This window comes from Seriola lalandi, unplaced genomic scaffold, assembly GCF_002814215.2.
Source record: "Seriola lalandi dorsalis isolate HSWRI2012SDOR001 ecotype SW California unplaced genomic scaffold, Sedor1 jcf7180002052955, whole genome shotgun sequence".
NCBI lineage: Eukaryota > Metazoa > Chordata > Actinopteri > Carangiformes > Carangidae > Seriola > Seriola lalandi.
Window position 1 is genome coordinate 54,077 of NW_019523508.1, and position 21,975 is coordinate 76,051.

Here is a 21,975-nt window from a genome sequence, read left to right on the forward strand (position 1 = left end):
TGGCTCTTTTGCGCTGAATGAGCACATACCGTACTACACCCCTGGGATGTCTGCTCATCTATCTTTCTCTCTCAGCTGCCTACCTGCTGCAGGTCTGAGCAGGGAATTCCCTCATATTACTCAACTATAAATCAGAGTAAGTGTTCGGGAGTGGGTGGGTTTGGAGGTGGGGGTGGGGGGTGGCTTCTGTGCATTTGTGCCTGAGTTTGGATGCAATGCGTGTGTGTGTGTGTGTGTGTGTGTGATCATACACATTTCAAAGCCCCAGGCGATAAAGCGGATAATAACATAATGACAGGCCAGTCTTCCAGTCCTAAGTCTCCAAAAGCCTCGGGGTGAGGTGTGTGTTTGCGGGTGGGTGGTGTGTCAGGGAAAAAGATGATTGGAGCTTTTTCTTTTCTTTGTTCTTCTGTGTTTACCTGACGTCTCTGAACTCCTTCCCATCATCCTTTCTTTCACTTAAGTGAAAATAGGGCAATCCTGTTAAATCCTCCATTACAAGTCCTGCATTCAGAATCTAACCTAAGTACAGAATATAATCAGCGAAATTGACTTCAGTACAAAAAGTAAAAGTGCATTCATTATTGAGAAAAATGTTCCATGTGATGCAAGTGTAAAGTTACATAAGCTGGAGATACTCAAGTAAAAAGCAAGTACCCTACTTAAGCACAGTACAAAGGTAAATGTACTTAGTTACTCTCCACCACTGGTTCCCTGTTCCTCGTCCGTTCACCTCACTCACTCCGGGCTCCTGCTTCCCCCTGACGTTCACCAGTTGCTCGCATGAATAAATGGATGAAAAGAAAAACAGGTAAAACAAACTCCAAGATACAATCTGCAGGGGAAGAAAAATGCAGACTTGCAGATTCTTCTCACAGAGATTTGTCACGGTGAATGACTGATGAGCGAGGGACAGACAGTAAACATGAGTAAACATAACGGTGGAAGCGTGCATGTGTGTGCGTGTGTGTGTGTGTGTGTATGTGTGTGCGTGTGCGTGTGTGCGTGTGTGTGTGAGTGAGAGCTGTCAGCACTGGACTTTAGCTGTTTTTCTATGTATTATTAAGGAGCAGAGAAATACAAGGAAACACAGGAGCTTGTCTTGTTTAGCAGGCAACTTGTTATTCTTTTATGAGGGTGTTTCATATTGATGACTCTGTTGTGAGTCAGTGATTTGTAGCCAAACAGAGATAACTTTGATTCAACTTAATGTTTCAGGAACTTAACAATGACCTTTTGGAAACTTTCATTTGAAATGCTCTCACTGATAGACTGGATTAGTCACAGATTTACAAGGTTACAAACAAATATACGCATGTGCAAGAGTGTGTTTGTGTGTGTGTTTGTTGAGTGTGTGTGGCTCTGAGGAGAGGTGGATCCAGGTTCTCGTCAGATGTCACGTTTAATATCGTCGCATGGCCACTGGAGCTCTATTATTCATGAGATCAATGCCGAGATTCAACCAGGCCTGATACAGGACAACCTGTCCCCCTCAGGCTCTTCCCCTCCATCCCTCCATCCCTCCATCCCTCCATTTCTACATCCTTCCAACCGTCCTCCTCAATATTTCTCAGAAGATTATTTTCCCCTCACTGTACTCTTTTCTGCTGAGATTGAGTTGTGAGAGTTGTGAACATGAAAACTGAGAGTGTTCACCTCAAGGGATGACAGCCAGTGAGAGACAGCAAGGCGGACACCAGTGCCTCTGACACCTCCTCTGACAGGGCTGTAAAGCCAGAGGCAAAATAGGGAAGGAAAGAGGGGGAAAGGCGCAAGAAGGGAGAAAGAATCAAGGTGATAGGATGTAGTGGTGCAGGGGTGGGTGAGTGTCAGACGTCCAACAATGACCAGAGAAGTGTGAATTTGTGCTACGTGTCCCATACTTCCTAAGCAGTGTCTGAAATCTCTCCCTTAGACACTCATTCACTATTTTCTCCATAACACACTTGTAGTTTACTCCAAAGTGAGCAGTAAACAGCAGTAAAGAGATTTCAGGCATGCATCACTGACAGGTGTTTTGTAGAGTTGCATAATTGCAAACTGAGCTGAAAATAATTTATATGAACACAAAATCTTTCTTTTCTTTTTTTCCTTTTTACGCCTACTTAACTATACACAGTAAAATTACCAAAAGTAAATATAGATCTGTTTGTACACTAGTAAAAATTATACATGAATTTAGTGGAAACAACTCATCTTTTATCATTATCTTTAAGTTTTATAAATTTCAAGTTCATTCAGCCTTACAATCTTTAGTTACAAGTAATGTCTTAATGGAGCCAAAGGGTGTTTAAAATATAGGAAAACTCTTCCTCAAATGGGAGAGAGAACAATGTGGAATATAGCCCTCAATCCCGATTGCCCTTTTCACAAATCCACCAACACTCAACACGCAACAGATCCACCCACACACACACACAAATATACACATTTTTATTCTTCCATGTGGAAAACATGACTGTTGCGCCAGAAGCCGGAGCGATGGGGAAAGGCGGACTACCCATGCAAGCTGCTTGATACCTCACAGATCCATCAACTACACAGGCTTTAAAGCACAACAACCATAACGTAGTGAACCAACGTTCACTATTTATAACAATGGCTCAGTACTCAGATCCGCATGCACAATGCCGGGACCCTCAACCTGAGGCAGCTAAATGGAACTCCGTCATCAATATGCGACTGTGACATGTCAAAATGTCTTCCATGAACCATATAAGATTTTCAGATGAACTAATTTTCAGTACCTTTGTTGGAGGAATAGCAACATGTTTTTCTAAAAAACCCTTTTTCCTTTAACTACACCTGCGATCACTCTAACCTAAGTGTTTAAAGGTCCTTCACACCCACACAGCTGCTTTCTCTTATTGTGGCTGGTTTGGCAGAGCTATACTCTTATACTTCATTATTTCATAATCTAGATCAAATAATAAGCATTTGATGTCACCTCTCAGTAAGTGACAGTTTTCACTACTCTGTGCTATGGATACATTTCAGTCAATACACAAAATGTACTGAGGTCAAATATCCAGCTCTGTTCATGCAGCATCTCAGCTGTTAATGTATGTCGCACAAGATTTCTTACAGGCCCAAGCGATGTGTGTCATATGTGCTTTCAGAGCTGCAAATTAAAATGGTCAAGAAATGTTCACATCATGTACCAACCACATCACTTTGTAATGTTTCACACAAAAATGCAAATGTTAACAGACTAACCCGGTGTAATTGAGCCTTTAATAAGATCTCTGTTCTTCCTGTGTGTCCCATCAAACGAGTCAGTTTCATAGCAACTCATAAATATTTTAAAGTCCAGTGCCCATAACGCTTTACCCCTGAGAACTACAACTCAGAGGCCCAGGGAACTACAGCTTCCACAGAGAAGCAACAATGTGTCTGCGTGTGAGTCGTCTCGGCCGTGACGTCCCTGTAGGCGTGCGTATGTGCTGGTCTGAGCTGCCTGTGCGTGGAAGCCCGGACAGTGATGTCAGCACACAGACTGCGGCCGTGGTCCGCGAAGTCGGGTTGAGGCTTGGGACCATGTGGAGCTGCAGCAGCTGGAACGGACTCCCGAGGGAGAGCTGGGAAAGTGGCCACAAACCTCCCCCCAAAGGACTCAGCGAGAGACAGATAGGGGACGACCCTGACTGCAACATGTTATTAGTGGATGTATTGTGATGCTGTTCTCATATTGTGTGCCACATTGTTCTACGTAGTCACTAAAATCGTCTTGTGTTTTTGTGTATGTGTGTATCTGTAGCACTGCGCACAGGAAGCAGTGGTGACGCTCTCACACCACCCACCATAGATATTACAATCGAAAAGCACAGGCTACTGAGCAACTGTACCCTGTGCCCCCCTTAGCCCTCCAACACACACATGGAAAACTACCATACAGTTGTTGTATGGTTGTATTGGCCAGCTGGTGGGTATATCCACTATCATTGGCTCAATAAAGGCTGAGTCAGGACACATTGGTCTCTGTATATGTGTGTATCTGTGTGTTTGGGGACAGTAGAGAGATGATGGCAAAGCAAAGTGGTGTACACACACTCACATGCTTCTCTCTTGACACGTGTGAGGATAAACATCGACTTCTTTGACTGACGTTAACACCCTGTTGAGTAAACACACACCCTAACTCACACCACCGCAGCGACGTACGACAGCCCCTGCACACTCAGATGCCTACAGGCACCTCAGCTCCGTCTACAGTCGTCTGGTTAATGGCGATAGGCCCAACAAACAGCGCCAGCTCAGGGTTCAGAGCAGCTTCGCTACAGCTTTCCCACACATACAGCCACTGAAAACAACAGCACATACCTGTATTATGGTTTAACAGTCTCAGATTGTCAACACAGTTCACTGTCATGCCCCACAGGGAAAGAAACATAGAGACACAGGTCACACCAAAAGAAAAAAAAAAGAAGACATCTCACTCCCTCTCGGTCTTGCTCTCACACTCAAAATCAAGTCATATGTAAAATGTTAATTAAGAAAACTATGAAAATTATATTATATTATTATTATTATTATAAATACAATTCAACCCCAACAATCCAGTCCTCTGTACATTATACATTTGTGGTACTGACACAAATTTGCTGTTATTTTATTAAACAACTTTAGTTGGGAATATGCAGCATAAGCACAGTATAAGATAAAACAATTACAACATCTTATAAATAGATCTTGCCACAGGGCCCCTAACAAATACAACAACTTTGTTGTGAATGAATGAACTGAAATCTCACATTTACTATTGTATAAAGACCATCTACTCTGGCTCTCCAGATTATGATTAGGTGCGTCCTCTTTGCTTTAATTTTTCTTGGGATGCATCTATAAATTGAATTCACCTGTGGCAAACTGAATTGATTGGGCATACAGTAGTTTAGAAAGGCACAGACCTGTGTATAAAAAAGGTCCCACAATTCATACTGCATGTCAGGACTAAAACCAAGCCATGACTTCTCTGTGGACCTCGGGTGAGGGACAGATTGGTGCAAGGGTATAATATGAAACCATTTCTAAACCTTTGAGTGTGGCAGGACTCTCTTCCTAGAGTTGGTCATGTGTCCAAACTGAGTCATTGGGCAAGAAGGGCCTTGGTCAGGGAGGTGACCAAGAATCCAAAGGTCACTCTGAGAGAGTTTCACAAGTCCTCTGGAGAGATGGGAGAACCTGCTGAAAGGCGACCATCTCAACAACACTCTATCAATCAGGCCTTTATGGTAGAGCAGCTAGACGGAAGCCACTTTGAAAAAAAAGGCATGTAAGGGAAAGAGAGCGAGTTTAAAGGACTCTCCGGTCTGATGAGTTTAATTAAGTGTTAGGGTTACTTTATAATACCTTGATTTTTAATGAATTTGCAAACATTTCTAAAACCAAGTTTTCACTTTGTCATTATGATTGACTGAGTGTATCAATTTTATCCATTGACAATTAAAGCTACAACACAATCGAGTGTGCAAAAAGAAAAGGGATCTGAATGCTTTCTGACGCAACTATATACCAAAACCAGTCGACATGCAGTGAATCAGGGGCTTCTGGGACGCCGGGGGATATGTTTGTTAGGTTGGTCACCCTTTCTTAGCTCAAGCACTCATACTTGACCAATGAAAGGTTTTTTGTGAATGAAACCGTGCTGCAGTAAACTAGCAAACCCTTACCCCACTTTTACAACTTCATTTAAAATTACTGTATATGTTTAAATGTCTATGCCTCTAAATCACCCTGGAGTCCAACAAAGTCAAACTAAACATGCAGTTATGTTATAGATTTGTTTATTTTATAGCTCTCATTGTACACACAGATGTTCTATTCACTCTTATTCATTTAAATGTTGTTACAGTTATGGTTATCTTTATACTAATCAATGATGAAAAAAGCGCCTTTAGGCTAAAGTAATCTATTAATTTTAACTACACAGTTGATATTAACCTTGTTTGTTCCCTCTGACAACCACACACACACACGCACAACAGAGACTCTGTAAGGAACAGCGAACTGCTGGGAGCTGCAGGCAGGGAGATTACAAAAGGCTGAATATGAAAAACCGTGTACTGAGGCAAAAAATATTTTACTTAGGGAGAAAAAATGTTAAATATTCTCACATGAAGGGCACGATGGGATTTTGTAATGGTGTTAAGGACACTTAATTTTAGTATGGGCCTTAGGCCACAGGCTGATGAAAACACTGAGCTCAGGACGTCAGAATTAGATGTGAAAATGTGTCTCTGGGCGAAGGGTGAAGTTATTGCGTGTGTTCTGAAAATTCTGAGAATATTGTTTTTTTGGCCTCCTTTTGTGTGAGTGATCAAATGCGTAATTTGGCTTTTTACTTGAGTGTGTGCGTGTTAGTGATGTTTGTTTACCAAGAGACAGAAACACTGACACAGTAACAACAGTCCAGAGGGGGCAGTCATGATACTATGAATGAATTCCTCTCCTGTACCAGAAACCTGAGTCAGATGTGTGTGTGTTTGTGTGTACAAGTACAAAAGTGCTGCATATGAAAGTGTGTATAATATTTAACCACATTTAAATCCCTTCACTTATCTTGCCTGTTTTTTCCAATTTTTCTGTCCTGACTCAGCAACATCACACCATGACACAAACACAGTGAAAACCTTCCTCGAATGATCTTCTTATAAAATGTGATGCACAATTATGGATTAAACTAAGTATATAAAATAGTTCAAATTAGCTCCACCTCAACCAACTACAACAAAATTAATGCAAAACAATAACACTCACTAGGGCAATTTTTATGAGTACTTTGATTTTTGATACTTTAAGTGCATTTTGCATTTTTCTGATACTTCGTCCTTACTTCCATCAATGCGGCACTTTTACTGTATGTGTGATAAAGTATTTTTATGTTGCAGTATTGCTAGTTTTTCTAAAGTAAAGGGCCTGAATACTTCCTTCACCACTGGCCAGGTGTGCATGTTTGTGTGTGCATGCACAATATCACTGCATATGACTGTTTTAATTCATAATCACATTTGAGCCCTTATAATTACCTCACCTGTTTTTCTTGTCTTTCTCTCCTGCCTAATGGCAAAGTTAAGCAATGAAAGAAGGTGAAGTCCCTATTCTCTCCTTTCATCTTAATAAAAGACAGATCGGTGACAGACAAGGAAAGAAAAGACCGAGAGCAAACAGAGGCGAGGAGAGAATGTCCTGAATGTGCGAGTGTGATGGGTGGAAGGTGGCTGTAGCGAGGTGAGGTTGGGTTTGCAAAGGAAAATGCTCAAGGATAAGGCGTGTTCCCTTTGGCAGCACCGCGCAGTGTGAATCCACCAGTGCCATCTGATGCCTGTGTTTGTGACGGTGCAACAGTGTGCGGCAGACGCTGAGAAAAGATCTGGCAGCTATAAATAGGCTGTGTGTTACAGAGGCACGTTGTAAATATAGTGCCCTGGTGTGGTGTCACTTTACACCTCCCCCCACCCTCCCCACCCCCTCTTGGTCTCGGCCCCAGCCTCTACCGGACTCCTTTTAACAGTTTCATTATACCAGAGTGCGTCATGAGCGCTGGAAAAAAAGACTTGAAAACACAGGAAGAAAGGAAGAAAGAAAGAAAGGAAAGACGGGGGCTGGCAGCGGTGTAGTTATGGGACAGATTACGCTCAAGTTGTGTGTGTGTGTGTGTGTGTGTGTGTGTGTGTGTGTGTGTGTGTGTGTGTGTGTGTGTGTGTGTGTGATGTGATGTAACTGAGGCCAGACTTCCCCAAGTCCTCTGGTGTCTGCAGGTCTGAGAAGCTTTGAAAGTAAAAGGGAACAGGGGAGAGGTATTGAGAAGGATGTGATCGTCTCCTCTCCTCTCTTCTTTCCCTCCTCTTCTGTTCTCCTTCTCATCCTCTCTCCTCCCTTCCATCTTCTTTCTTCTCCTCTCCTCTTGTCTTATGGATCCTCCTCTCTCATCTTCTCTATCCCCCCTTCTCTTCTTTTCTCTTTACCTCTCTCATCTCCTTTCCTTTCATCCTCTGTCCTCTTTTTATTCTAGTCTACTATTCTAGTCTACTCTTTTCTTTCTTCTCCTGTCCTCTCCTCTTCTCTCGTTACCTCTCCTCTTGTTTCCTTTCATCTCCTCTCGTTCATTCTCCTCTCCTCATTTCCTTTCCTTGTTTCCTCTCCTCACTTCTCCTAATCTTTTCTAATTTTCTTGTCCACACACTCTCCCCTCATCTACCTTCTCTCCTCCCTTACATCCTCTTGCCTTCTATTTTCTTTTCTTCTGTTCCGTTCTTTCTTTCTTTTCCTTTTCCACAAACCTGTTGAGAAAGTGCTTTGCTGGGTGTGGTGTGGTCTGTGTGTAGGCAAAGTCTACTCACTGTGTCCACTGTGCATAACACTTTGTGTGTGTGTGTGTGTGTGTGTGTGTGTGTGTGTGTGTGTGTGTGTGTGTGTGTGTGTGTGGGTAAATTGCTCCTATCGCAAATAAAATCCTTCCTATGACATCACACAGTGACGTCCCTTGACATTCAAATGTCCACTAAGCCAACTTTCAAGGGCACAATGTTAGTGTGTGTGTGTGTATGTGTGTGTGTGAGAGAGAGGGAGAAAGAGAAAGAGAAAGAGAGAGAGTTGTGCTCTTGCACATCTGGCAAGGATTTTCAAGAGCTTTTTCCTCTCTGTTCCTTTTCAGCTTGAACAAGCGACTTCTTTACAAGAGAAAAGTCGGATACACACTCTCACCCTCTCTCTCTCTCTCTCTCTCTCACACACGCGCGCACGCACACACACACACACACACACACACACACACACACACACACACACACACACACACACAGCGACACAACAGTCACTGGTCATGTTCCCAAGGTCCTGTTCTCAGAGCAGTCTGACTGGAGGCCTTTGTCTGAGCTCACTTTAAAAATAAAACTGGAGCAGGGTTACCACACACACACACATGCACGTGCACGCGCACATACACACGCACACAAACACACCCACACATACACACACATACACACACACACACACACACACACGCACACACAGTCTCATTCACTCTTTGTGCATGAACTAAGCCTGACCTGAGGTGGAAAAGGAGCCCACTGCCAACTCATGATGCTGTTTAAGTGAAGTGTGTGTATGTCTGTGTGTGTGTCTGCACATATGTGCACTAGCATACTGTATTCATATCTGTATAATTCCACTCAGTCTCCTCCTGACAGTATAATTATGGGCTTGTGTAACACGTATATATGAGCGCGCAAAAACACACACACACTCTCACACACTCTCACACACACACACACACACACACACACACACACACACACACACACACACACACACACACACAGGTGCCTTGAACATGATCACACCACCTGTCAGTTTACTGCCGCGCAAAGTAACATGATCCTCCACAAATTGCATGACCCAGATTAAACTTGTCAAACTCTTCATAACTCATCATAAGTTGAGGAGACTTTCTGTTCCTGTGGTGTTACTTATTGACCCTCCAACACATCCCATACAGCACTACAGCAACACATTGGATCAGCGTGTGGAAGGAGAACAAGATAAGAATCAATATCCAGTTTCACTATAACTTTGATTACTAACATGTTATCACTGCCAGCTGGACATTTTATAAAGACAGTTTGAAGATTCGACATTCTAAAATATTATGTTATAACTTCAATTGAAAAACTACATGCTCCTGAATTGGATGAGATAAAACTCTATGACACTTAAACTCAAAACCAGTTACAACAGATAAACTCAAAAATGCCTGGTGGTCAAGAAAAAAACAAGGCAGGACTCGTATTTCCGAATCGACAGCACAGAGAACTCTGGGTATTAACCAGGCAAAGCTAAGGATGATGATAAAGGCCTAACAAGGCAAATCATATTTTTTTCCTACTCAGGTGAAAAAAAAAATTGCTACAGAAACTGAAATATAGAAAGATGCTTCAGACCCTTTAGAAAACTAGAAATAATAAATAATATGCCTTCTGGAAAAATTCCATCCAAACTATGCAAATTATCCTGAAGGCGCTACAAGTACTTACATTTCCATCACGTGGGATTCAAACCCTTCACTTTGCTACATTTTACCATACTGAGAAACACGGTACAAATATCTCAAGACTCACTTAATTAGCTTTGTCTACTAACTCCGAGGTCCCTTCCCTTCTCCATTAGTCTCTACTCCAAAAAACACCTCAGCCACAAATGAATCACTGCCATCCTGAAGCTTTCAAGAGTACATGCTGTCGACAAGCACAGATGATACCCAACGAGAGCTCTCACAGCGGATTAGCATAGCTTTGCCACAACAAGGTCCCAGAGTTCCACATCAATGCTAATAGAGGTGGCAAATGGAAAAGGAAATGGAGAGCCAATTCGTAAAAGAGAGAATTGAAAGAAGAACCCTCCTTTAAATATCCATTTTTGTATTAATTTCTATGATAATTTATTTCTTCCTATTCATTTTATTTTCTTTTTGGTGTTTTTGTCTGTTTTTCATGAAAACAATAAAGACTAAGCTCCTTTTGAAAATGATATTGTTATCATTAATTTCATTGTTTAATTTCATTTTAAAAACTGATTAAATTTATTTCTAAATTAAATTACAGTGACATATCACACTTTTATTTATCTATATATTAGTTGTTTGGATCCTTTTTAAATTTTATCGCTCTATTAATAAAACACATGGATGAAATATCAATAAATTAAAAAATGCTTTATAAGCATTCGCGAAGCTCTCCAGCTCCTCCCGAGCCTCAGCTCCATCCTTTCCATGGATATATATACCTGCCAGGGGTCACACAGTTAAGCAGGTCAGCGGTCAGGCCACATCACAAGGCAAACCCTCCTTAGGACACTAAGACACTTTTGAAGGAGCCAGAGAACAGTGAGGACATTCACGGGGACACCTGCTGAATCAGGCGCTTCTACGCCACAGAGTGTGATGGAAACTGATCCACTAATATCAGCCATGTGGCTATTAGTGGCCTGTACAAACACACTGCCATCTATTAATACTGTAACCTGGCACACACACGCGCTGCTCTATAAATGCACACTCACGCGGTGGCTGTCACACATACCTGATCTGGTTTCAGCTGCACAAACCTTCCCGGCAACGCATTATACAAGTGAGTACACTGGCCCACACATGCAGACGCACACGCACACACACACACACACACACACACACACACACACACACACACACACACACACACACACACACACACTAGTTGGCCATGGCTCTCAGTAGTGTCCCGTTCAGCAGACACTTGAAAGGACACCCTAGAGAGGGGTCCTTTTCACAGTAATAGTGCCCAGCAGCACTTAGCGTGGACCCAGTGGCTCTCTCACACTGTAGTGAAGGGGATGAGGGTTCTCAATTCCACGGCAGCCCGCTCTTCTCTTCCCCGCCAAGTGGGTTGAAGAAGAGTCTTTCATGGACACAGCACTCCACCGGCTGCACACTCACGCACACTCCAAAGCACTCACTCACCCGTCGTCCACTATGGAGTGCGAGATCTCAAATTTGAGTGAACGAGCAAGTGGGAATTGGCGATGAGAGTGAAATATCTCTGATTATATTCAGAAGGTTCACACTCAAAAACGCTGAAAATCAGCTGCTGCAACAGAGAGAGCACATGAAAAATGCTCAACATACACATACAGATAGGTGACAAATTAATGGAAAAACCAACATAAGTTGGTGTGCCACAGCAAACTGCCAGAGCAGCTTCACTGCTCCTTGCCTTAAGAGCTCTGTCTAAACCTGTTCCCACAAAGACATTGGAGAAGTGTAGAAAGCTGAACCTGGCTTTACTTTTGCGGTAATGCAACTTTATCACTTTATCATATATAATAAACCACTGCTGAATGATGTGGCAGCTGAAACAAGCCTTCAAACTCATGGATCTACCACTCAAACCGGCGCTTTCATATTTTATCATCTCACTGGCACCTGAAATAACACATCCCCACCAACACATCCACTTGTGTTTTTGGGTAAAGTGCTGCTTTCAGTCTGAAAACCCAATAACACGTCTATCCAACATCTCCCATAGGCTGGGTTGAGATTTGGTGACTGCAGTGGTCGCAGCATAAAATTCACATCATGCTCATCAAACCATTTAGAGACTTTTCATGTCCTGTATAGAAGCATTTATGTTTATATTCCTACACCCAGTTATCTATTTTTTTTCCTTTAATTTGTCATGAGCCAGTAAATGAATAAACTACATATACTGTTATATAAACACACAAAGTACTTATATGTATAAATGTATGACACCCCTGTTCATATACTCTTGTATGGGACTATTCAATGTTAACCCATGGTTTGGGCTAGTCCCTTTAGTTCCAGTTAAGTAAAGTATTAATTCTACAGAATACAGTGTTTCTAAAAATGAAAATGTGCTTCTGTGGCACTAGTTTGGGAAGATCCCTTCCTGTTTAAATATGACAAAGCCTCTCTAAAAAAAAGCTAGGCCCAGTAACAAATAGAAAATCAGTCCCTGCAGCCAGAATCCAAAATCTGATAGAAAGCCTGAAACCAGAAGAGTGGAGGTTGTTGTAGCTGCGTATCATTTTAGAATGAGATGTTCAATTGGTGTAGTGTTTGGGTGTCCACTTACTTTTGTCCATGTACCTACCACCCCTGTTGAGTAAAAAGCTCTGGAGTCCCTTGTCCCTTGTACAAGCTGACTCTGTGTTGTCTAAACACAGAGGAGTGTAGACCCTGACTTTACCCTCACAGTGGAAAAGTGAACCTGAGAGTCTGTGGGTCTGACACAGACAGGCATGAGAGCAGGCTGAGGGTAAGAGGAGCTGTGGTGAGAGCCCGCCTCTCATCTCCAAACCACCAATTTGAGTCAAGTGTGACATCTTTCAACAGGTTATCTATCTTTTAACTTTCTCCCTCTCATCTAATCCGAACATACTCGTGCATATACTGTTGTCTATGTGGTATCCCCGTTAGTGTGTGTGTGTGTAAGCGCTTGCCAGCTCAGCATCGCCGATGGAATAAATCATTTGTAGTTCAGCACAGCAAGGATTACAACAGCATTCCCTGCTGCTCAGTCACAACGTAAATTCAGCTCGTCCAAGTGGATATCTGGGCTTGTTGGACTGTGTGTGTGTGTGTGTGTGTGTGTGTGTGTGTGTGTGTGTGTGTGTGTGTGTGTGTGTGTGTGTTTGAAACAGTGAGTGAAAGTGAGAGCTACAGCTACTATCTTCCCCTATCTCTCTCTCTCTCTTCCTTTTCAGGCTACAGCCGGCTGTATCTACTCACGAGACTAGAATTATGGCACAGTTATTCGGAGAAGCCTATTATGGTATGAGGACACAACACGTCTCACTCCCACACAGACAAATACACACATAGACAGAGACAATTACAACATCGCAGGTGATAGGAATCAGGCTGTTCCACTGTTATCAGACCAGAATGTGATGATGCTGTGGATTCCTCAGATACCTAACTGGTCAGGTTTATTCCTCACTATAGACGCGCGTTGAAGACGTTTACCTAATAGCAGTCTAAAGTGCAATAAAACAAAATCTATGATTTGCCATTACACTCATGAAGTCATGCAGAGGAAAAAAGAAACAAGTTCGCAGATGAAAGGAATGCAGGCGAAAAGTGAAGAGAGGGACAGAGGCTGAATCAGAGCCGTGACACATTCTTTCTTTGTCCCTGTTAACATCACAGCTGATAGTTAAAAACCCATTTACAGAGTGTTGACACTGGAGACAGACAAATGTTAACACAAGAATAGTCAACCAAACGAAACCACGGCTTAAAGGATGATTCTGGTTTATTAAAACTTATCATTTTCCTCTTATTTTAATGGCTGTGGTCAGTGTTTATAAGAATCCTGATAACATTATACACACCAAATGAAAGTATTTTATGCACCGAAGGACAGTATCTAAGATCTCATACTCAAATGACAATATCACTGTCAGATGATCAAACGGCTTGTTAGCGAGAGAACAGATTTACCGATTTATCTAAACCGCTTTATTTGGAGATATCCCACAGGAAAGCTCTGAGCAAATAACGGGGGCTCTCCAGTGGTTTAGTATTGCACTTCCATAAAGGTGGAGGACTTGCAGAAGACAGACTATCAATAGAAAGTATTCTATATTCACCTCTCATGGCTGGTAAAGTCAAAGCTGAGACTGTAACTGTGACAGCATCATCAGAGTTATTTTCTTAGACTTTACAAAGCTATTCCAGAGACACAGAAGACATTACACAGCTGTTTTCACAGTTAGGAGTACCAACAAGGAATTGTAAACTGATGCACAAAATCAGTGGATTACACCTTTAACTTGGTGAGTGTGATGTCATTATCACTGGTAGAAACAAAATGACGAAAATAATATGTTTTAATAAAGCAGAATAATCCTTTAACACTTCGTGTGGAGCAACTCTGCTCCCGTTTCATGATCTGTTTGTCGGTGTGTATGTGTCCTTCTCTTGTGATTTTTGTAACCGCAGCTGTGACAATGGACAGGGATCAGGTTCACCAGGCAGGCACATCAGGAACTGATATTAAAATGATGCCAGAGGCGGCACAGAGGCACACCTTGTGGAACGTTAGGGCGGTTAAGAAGAACATGACACACATAAACACAAACACAGGGCTCATGGGAGATCAGCTATGGGCATAGGTGTCATTCACACTGGGGACTTGTCTGGGGACTCGATTTTTTTGTCACCATCACTTAAATAAGCATTATTTGTTAAAAATGTTCTGAAAAATAGTCTGCACCAAGACATGTTTACTAACAAATAAGAACGCTTTGAGAAAGGTTTATTTACACAATAAGAAAACACGGGCTTGTGGGTAACCTGCGTGGGCGTGACGTATATCATCGGGGTGTCATGGGAAGAAGTTCTCCATCCTGTGTGAGAGTGCAGAGTACTCACATGTTATCGCAGCCACTCACAGTGAAGTACATGCTACAGGTAGTGAGTTACTGAATAGTCAGTTTAGAAGTGTCTATATAAGTTCAGGTTGCAGCATAACAGTGGTAAAAGGCTGTGTATTGTACCACCATCCTTCATCAGCCGAGCGGTCCGGACTGCTCAGGATATTATCATCCCTGAGCTGACATGCATTGGTGTTTTCTACAATAGATGATTTTGGCATTGTTTGATTGACACGGTGTTGCAGCTGTGGGTGTGATGCATTTAGATGAGTGTTACTTGTGCAGTCAATGTTGTAATGCATTTGATGCTGAGTATTTTGGATTGTCGACCCTGCAGTAGCTGAGGTTATTGCCCTTTGATGTGCCATTATGCATTTTTTTTCCCAAACGTAATTATCTACTCCGACCTCATACTGATCCCCATTACATTGCCATCACATATGTTGCAGACCATTCAAAAATGGTTTTTCATCTGAGCCCTTATGTCCTCAAAACCTTGGTTGTGGGCATTCCTCAACTCTCTCTCCACACACAAACACACACACACACACACACACACACACACACACACACACACACACACACACACACACTTAGCTTCAAACAAAGACATAATACATTTTTACTGCATGTTGGCAAACAAACTCTCCATTTGTCCAATACTGATTAGTTTTAAATCATAATATACCACACATTCACGCTTGTCCACACTCAGAATGCTTTGGAAAGAATCCCCACGTCACCAGTTCCCACAACTCACCTACAGTGGCCCATTGGGGACAATAGATGCATTCAAGAATGAATAGCTGGCAGCTTACTGAAAACTTGTGAACAGGGTGAAAGGATACTCCTAAATTGCTGTGCTATAAATTAACAGTCACATCAACAACCTTCAACAACATTGTTGCCTGAGGTACATCTTATTTCTTTCTGACAAAGCAGAGACACGAATGTCTGGTCAAGAGCAACTTCCCACTACTGCATCTCTCTTGTTGTGCTGGGTAAATTCGCATTGTGATCCTGTGTCTTTCCTCTTACCACCTTCTCATACACAGACATCATTGCTTCCGAGACTCAAAGAACTTTAGAGGAGTGAATGCAGCGTCTAACAGCTGCGCTGATGTCAAATTCATTTTCTGTTTGTCCTAATAAATGGGCAGTCACTTGTGACGAATGCTTTGATCTCAAAATGAACTACTGATCATCCATTGTGTATGTGTGTGTGTGTGTGTGTATGTGTGTGTGTGTGTGTGTGTGTGTGAGAGATATCTGTCACTTGGAGGCTCCCAGCACTATTATAACGAGCATACGGTTGGCGTCACAACAGCATATTAACCCTCGGGCTCATTTTTGTGTCTCCAAGATTGTGTATTTGTATCTTCTTCTCTATCTTTCCAAATGTACACGCACATTCCTATGTGCACATGACCGTCCTCATCCACAGCAAGCGATGGCTAATGTAAGTGCTTTACTCATGTTTTAATGTCTGATTATGTGCAGTGAGTCAGGGAGAGAATGAGGCAAAGTCTTTGGCTCAGAGCTACGACTTGAGTACCGCCTCGCTCTTCTCATCTAGCCTCATGATCCATCTTTATCAAGCTTGCAGCCTCCGGTTGCTGTCCTAAACTTCTGTGGTCGGTGCCCCGAGAGAAGTCAGCCATGCACCCAGAAACCTCCCTCGCACTCCACACAGCCACTCAATAAGGACTATTCATGGCCCACACTATAGGGACAGAACATTGTCTACATTGTGCTTACACACATTTATTCCAATGTAGGGGGTGAGCCAGAGGTGAGCAAGAAACCCCTAGAAGTCCCAATCTAATTTCACAGAGAAATTCACTGCAGAAAAAATTTGCAGAGACACAATGAGATGCTTCAACTGCAGCTTCAATCTCTAAAGAATTGCAGTCAAACGTCCCGACGATCCCACACTCCCCTCCCCACTCGAATCCCTCTCTCCTGCTAGAACAAGATCCATGAGTGGCTCTGGCAGATATCTAACCTGGCAAGCATATGTATGTCTGTGTGTGTGTGTGTGTGTGTGTGTGTGTGTGTGTGTGTGTGTGTGTGTTCCTCAGGGTGTCCCAGAGGGGATACGTGCATCTCGTCTGTGAGTCACAGGCAGGGTCTGTGTCTGTGTGTGAGCCCATCAGAACACATCAACATCAACATCCTCTAGTTCACCTCAGGCAGACACAACACACACACACACACACACACACACACACACACACACACACACACACACACACACACACACACACACTCACACTGTTCTTGCATTGTACATCGTTAAACTTCCCCAGGGCTATGTGCTATCCCCCCACGTCCCCTCAAGCTGAAACCTCAGTTTCTCTCCACCCTTCACTTTCCATGTGAGACAGGCCATTCACTCACACTGGACAACTGCTATAGCATATGCCGCTCGCCTGGGAAACACAGGGAGCTGTCTGCAACGGGCACACATACTCACACAGACTACAGTATGCATAAAGCTCACTTTTTTCCCGTCCTTTCTCTTTTTCTTTACCAAAAAATATGAGCTGATTTTTTTAAATGCAGGAAATACAAAAGCTATGTCCCCTTGTGATGAGCAACCTTCCAGTTATAGAAATGTACAAGGAAAATAGAGCAACTGGACTGTGAGAAAAACAATAACTGATTAAACAGTGAGTGTTTCTCCACCACATGTTTTTTCTCAAAACCAGACTGGCAAACAAATTTTTGATTTTTCAATTAAATGTCTTTTTAAATAATACATTTAAAGTCAGAAAAAAATCCCAGATTTAAAAAATTGTATATTGTGGTTTGGATTTTTAGGGTCTTGTACGTGCACATCATGAAGAAACACTTTAAATGTCTGGTTTTCCAGGAAGTAAACATAGTAGGGTATGAATGAAAAATGGGTGATGCACACATACAAGGACAGATTAGAAAGACAAAGTCAGACAGGGAAATAGACACAGAGATAAAAACAGGGAAACAGACAAGAGGAGGAGAGTGTGGAGACAGAGAGGCAGACAGACAAACGGAGACAGGGAAGAGTAGAAACAGAGACAGACAAATAGAAACAGCAAGAACGAGAGAAACAGTGGAGCATTCAGACAGAGAGGCTGACTGTGGAGTGGACAGCAGAGCTTTACTCTGCGTCTGAGTGCTTCAGCGGCCTCTCTGCGCTGAGAGTCATTATCCTTCTATGACACAGATGAAGAGTACATTAGCATAAGGGAGGGCCTGACATGACACATGACAGACGCAACTAACTTGATTTCTCTCTGTCACCTTTTCATGAGCTTTCTTCCCCCAAAACACGGCGGCGACCTCTTCTGTCCTGCCTGCGGCCTGTTTTTTTTTTGTTTCTTTCTTTGTCGTACATGTGCCGTAAACATGTGTGACTGCAGCATCCAAAGCACAGTTCATCACATAAAAAGAGGATAGGCCATTGTGCACAATCACACTGCCTGAGCTGTCAATGCGGTATGCAGAGTGTGTATGTGTGTGTGTTTGAGTGTAGAAGAGAATAAAAGAGAATATAACAGCTCTGCAAAGCCTCACTACACTATGAGTGTTGGGTAAGAGCCTCTGTGTGGACTTGTGGCCTTGTTTGGAGTGTCCCTCATTCTGGTGTGTTGTTTAATGAAGAGGCTCTCAGAAAATACACAATTGCATACACACGCACACACACTCACTACAAATGGTATCAATGGTTTTCTAGCACATGGAAAAGTAGTGCATGTTTTGTGGGTGAAAGCAGCATCCCAAGGTCTTCCATCCGTTGATTGTTCTTCATTCCTGCTAATAATTTCCAGAGTGTATATGTCCGTGACTATTCCTGGCATGTGATTAGGAGTTTTGTGCAGACAGAGCCGTGCGTAGGGGAAAGTGTCTTACCCTGGCTAAGCTCTGGGTTTCCGGTTCACTCTCAGCAACTCTGCTGACTGAGTGGAAGTCACTTCTTGGCCTCCTCGTCGTCTTTGTTGACTCACCGGGCAGGCAGCGTTTAAGTCCACAGAAATAGCAGGGGGATCCTTTGTGCGTATGAGGTGTCTTCCTGATGTGGTGGCACAGTGCCACTTAAGCTTAAGAGCTGGGAAACACTGGGATTGCCCGGCCTATCCATCCAGTAATAAGTGGATCAGCATGTGTCCAAGGAGGTCTGGGCAAGGCTGCCACTAACTAATATCCTAATTGGATTAGTGACTGTGGCTATGTCTGTGTGTGTGTGTGTGTGTGTGTGTGTGTGTGTGTGTGTGTGTGTGTGTGTGAGAGAGGGTTTCCCCAGCTTACCGTGTGCGCGGTGTGTATAGTAAAGCTGCTGGGGTAAGACGTGCGTGTGACGTCACTCTCAAAGACAGTTGTTCGGTCGCCGTTGTGACCCGATGACTCGGTTTTTCCTGCTGCCACGGCAACGACAAGCTGGAGATTCCATCAGCAACACGCGTAAGACGTCACTGGGTGAGAAGAGGACAGAGGGAGAGAGGAAAAGACTAATTTACCTGACGGGATCCAACAGAGCAAGCTGTTAATGAGTCTCTAACTCTCCCATGGAATCAAGTCTGAGTCTTGACAGGAGATGGAGCCTGCTGTGTGGGACAGCCCCAACAATAAACACAAGAAAGTTTATCTGTTACCAGGATTATATAACTCAGTCAGTAATCAGTGTTTTTTTGGCTTTGAGGTGGCTTGGTGATTAGTATAGTATAGTTTAGTTGGTTACCTCATGATGAGTGGTTCCTGGGTTCTCCAGGTTCTTTTGGCTTCCCCTCTCAGTCAAAAGACAAGTAAGTTAAGGTAACTTATGACTCTTTTTTACCCATACTGTTTCATTCACTGAATCTGTGAATGGTGCCCCATATTTTTTATATTTATATTTTTTTCTAATAGACTGGCAACCTGTCCGGAGTGTACCCTGCCTCTCACCAAGTTTACCTTGGGACAGGCTCCAGAAAAATGCATAAGCAGGTATAGATAAAGGACGGACGGATGAATCCTCTTGGGCATCAGACGGTTCTGGGGATTGAACACATAGTCCAGGTACACATAGGTAAACTGGAATCTTTAAATTGCTTATAGGTGAAAATGTGCATTTAATACATATACCCACAACTTCATTAACTGCAAGTCTACCTGACACTGGATGAACTTATGCACTGAGTGCACAACTCAAGACACAAACTAATTTCCACAAAGGGTAAAGACAAAGACCGTTCTTATGCTTCACTGACCAGCTTGCGACGTTCATGGGGAAAACAGCATGTTCTTCTAGTCCATAACTAAAGAACTGTTTGTTAAGGCTTAAGCTTATGGCAAGGCCTTAAGTTATGTCTCTTGAGTTACTAAAACCTAAATATCCTTGCACAAAGAACAAAAAGAAGAAGAAATGTACATCCCTGACAAGCATGATGCATCGATGTTTACGTGAAAGAGCTCTCTGTGCGTCTGTACAATGTACAACCCAACAATGAAATAATTCCATGGTTAATTTACAGTGTTACGCAATAATGTTCTAACTCAAAAAGTCTCCCTTCTGTCACCTGACCAATGCAATAAAGTCTAGATCCAGTTTTTTTCCTGCAGTGTTTGCATGTGTGGGCGAATGAGAGGGGGTAGGGATACTGAATGTGCCAATCCATAAGCCCCATCGACAGAAAAACTACTGTTCCTCAACCGGAAAGAGCATTGGAGGAGAAACACTCAAACTGGATGTCAATACTGAATTTTGGCAATAGAAACATTCTGAGAGTACACTGAATGGGAGCAAGAGCAAGAGAACTTGTTCAAAAAAATAAAAAATAAAAAATCTGAAAACTTCATCACATACTATTTATACATGAGTTTTAACTATCAAACACAAAGAAAAGCATTTAAACATTCACAACCAACAGATAGTCAAAACATAAGCAGACAGTTATCAGGGATAACAAATATGCTACGTAGCTCGCTACAAACATTTTCCTCAATATTAAGTAGCTGCGTGGTTTCTACTGTTCATCGCAACTTGGCGCTGCAGCCTTTGTGTGTTTGAGTCTGAGATGGTGCCCAGTCTTTTGAATGAAAATTGCCTGCCCAGCACACAAGCCCAGAAAAGTTTTCTCACTCCTTGGCTTGCTTCCACGTTGAGTGCACATGTTCATTATTGTTTCTCCCACCGGTCCAGCCCCGCCTCAGCTTCTTATACTTTACATTGGGCTGATGTCCTGTACATAAAAATAGCTTTTCTAGGTTCTTGGAAAGTTTTGCAAAGATATATCCTACATGGTTTAAAAATTCATTATACAACGGGTAATGATTGATCTCATTAGCAGTCTGAGGTGTCATGTTGTGTCTGTTACAATGGTGGAGAAAATGTTTTCTTGGGTAGATGGGAAGCTGATGCAAACTAGCAGCAAGACTGACTGTGGCAACACCGTATCTAGCTCTCTTAATACATCCTGGAGATATCCACGCCTGAGATTCCTGCCTCCACCCCTGTACCAACACATCCTTCAATTTGTCCACGACCTCCAGAACAAATATTTTCTAATCTGACGCCCATCGGCAGTAAAACATCATTTGTCTGTGTATATCAAATCCGTTGAAAATGACTGCTGAAAATTACATGTTTTATGCTACAGTTATGGTTTAGTTAGGTTTAGTTAGGTCGGGGCAGTTAAAGGGTTAAAATGAGGACTATGTCGAGGTTATAATAATTAACACTTGGTTAGGGTTACGAAATGATCGTGATCATGCTTTAAAAAAAGTTGTCAATTGGAAATGGGAAACAAGCGCCAATCCAATGTTTTGTTGACTTTGTCACTCTATATTAAAGTCACCATACGGACACCTTTCCTCCCATCATAATGACTTCATCTGCTGCAGGGCTTTGTCGCGTAAACTTAAACATATGTCATTTCCAGGTGCTTGCTGAAACTGTAACTTCACAGATGATACTTTTATCAGTCATAGGGACTGTTTTTTTCAATCGAAAGAGAATCTGAAAAATAAATTAAATTCACCGTCGCAGATCTTAGCGATAGATACAGTAACAACATGAGAAACAAA

The 21,975-nt window shown here is 42.6% G+C and overlaps 1 protein-coding gene across 1 annotated transcript in view; it reads right to left on the reverse strand.

Annotated features, from left to right (window-relative positions):
- alg2 (ALG2 alpha-1,3/1,6-mannosyltransferase) overlaps positions 1-21,975 on the reverse strand; it is a 60,714-nt gene that overhangs the window by 17,149 nt on the left and 21,590 nt on the right. The window contains exon 4 of the mRNA XM_023400788.2: positions 19,222-19,385. The gene's annotated coding sequence lies outside the window, so the exon portion shown is untranslated. The remainder of the gene's footprint in view (positions 1-19,221; positions 19,386-21,975) is intronic.